Source organism: Notothenia coriiceps, unplaced genomic scaffold, assembly GCF_000735185.1.
Source record: "Notothenia coriiceps isolate Sejong01 unplaced genomic scaffold, NC01 NC01_scaffold00011792, whole genome shotgun sequence".
Lineage (NCBI taxonomy): Eukaryota > Metazoa > Chordata > Actinopteri > Perciformes > Nototheniidae > Notothenia > Notothenia coriiceps.
In genome coordinates, this window is record NW_011344493.1 from 177,381 (window position 1) to 179,075 (window position 1,695).

The 1,695-nt window shown below is 45.8% G+C and overlaps 1 protein-coding gene across 2 annotated transcripts in view; it reads left to right on the forward strand.

Moving 5' to 3' along the window:
* The window catches only part of LOC104947001 (pleckstrin homology domain-containing family G member 1), a 37,908-nt gene that overhangs the window by 18,977 nt on the left and 17,236 nt on the right, over positions 1-1,695 (forward strand). The gene's annotated exons all lie outside the window — the stretch shown is intronic.

The following is a 1,695-nucleotide window of genomic DNA, read 5'->3' on the forward strand; positions in this document are numbered from 1 at the left end:
TCTCTCTGTATCTCGCGTCTCTCCTCCGGTACACAGCACCGTAGTGTGGAGTTGCATTAGGTAACGCGAGATACGGCTGATACTTGCGCATTAGTTTCTGTTATGGATCAGTACCAACAGTCCTGCCAGTAACGTTACTATATTATCAATGCTACTTCAGTTATAGCCTGATATATGATAGCTAACTTTACAATGTTGTGATGTGACGTTAGCTAACATTCTGTAGCTAACGCCGGTCACTCACCAAGATAGCTGCCCAGTTCTCCACTGGTTCTCTTCACACCACAGCTCAATTTCTCTCCGATGGCCGTTATTTATTCTAATAATTGGCTGCTCCTGGTCTCTTGGACGCCTAGCAGGCTCATAATTATAAGGTTGTGGTCCGTCATATGCATTCGAATATTCATGTTCAACTTCTTCTGTGTCTTCTGTGTCGAAACTAGCATTGGGATCCATGTTTATTAATACGTTACACCGGCCGCTCTCCCCCTTGTTTCCCCCATGTTACGTCACACGCGGGAGGTCACGTGCCGAGGCTTTTTTATGCGGAAGTGAAAATGTCTTACAAAAATATATATATAAATATATATATAATATATAAAGTATATATTTTTTCAAATCTAGTGTATTCATCATTTTCCTACACATTTATTCACAGGTGTCTTTAACCTGGAAGTTGCTCTTTAAAGAGGTTCTTGAAAAGTTGTGTAGAGTTGTAATGGGAGGCGTGTGATGCAGTGGGTTGAGCGTTGGTGTTCGGATCAGGGGAGCACAGGTTCAAACCCCACTGCAGTCAGCATGTCGTTGTGTCCCTCAGACACTTCACCCCAAATTGCTCCTGTGGGGATTGTCCACAGTATTGAGTATGTAAGTCGCTTTGGATAAAAGCGTCTAACAAGCTACATGTAATGTAATTAGCGGTGTTTGTATTGCATATATTTACTAATACGTGTTGCTATTTATAGGATTTATGAAATTAAATTAAATTAATTCTGTCCTTTCCCCGCTCAGAGACCCAGGTCGTCACACAAATCTCTGCTTGTCTAGCTGACATCTCTCAGTGGATGTCTGCTCACCACCTCAAGCTCAACCTCGACAAGGCTAAACTGCTTTTCCTTCCGGGAAAAGATTGTCCCACTCTTGACCTAACAATCAACATCGGCACCTCTATTGTTTCCCCGACTCAGACTGCAAGGAATCTGGGTGTGATCCTAGATAACAAACTGTCCTTCACTGCAAACATCGCTGCTACAACCCGCTGCTGCAGATACACGCTTTACAACATCAGGAGGATACGCCTCCAGCTGACCCAGAAAACAACGCAGGTTCTGGTCCAGGCTCTCGTCATCTCACGCCTAGACTACTGCAACTCCTTCCTGGCTGGTCTACCCGCATGTGCCATCCAACCTCTGCAGCTCATCCAGAATGCAGCGGCTTGTCTGGTCTTCAACCTTCCTAAATTCTCCCACACCGCGCCGCTCCTCCGCTCCCTTCACTGGCTTCCAGTAATTGCTAGAATCCACTTCAAAACATTGGTACTTGCATACCATGCTGCGAATGGATCAGGCCCTTCCTACATCCAGGACATGTTTAAACTGTACACCCCAGCACGTGCACTCCGCTCTGCATCAGCCAAACAACTCGCTGCACCCGCACTGCGAGGGGGAACCAAGTTCCCATCAGCAAAAACACAGG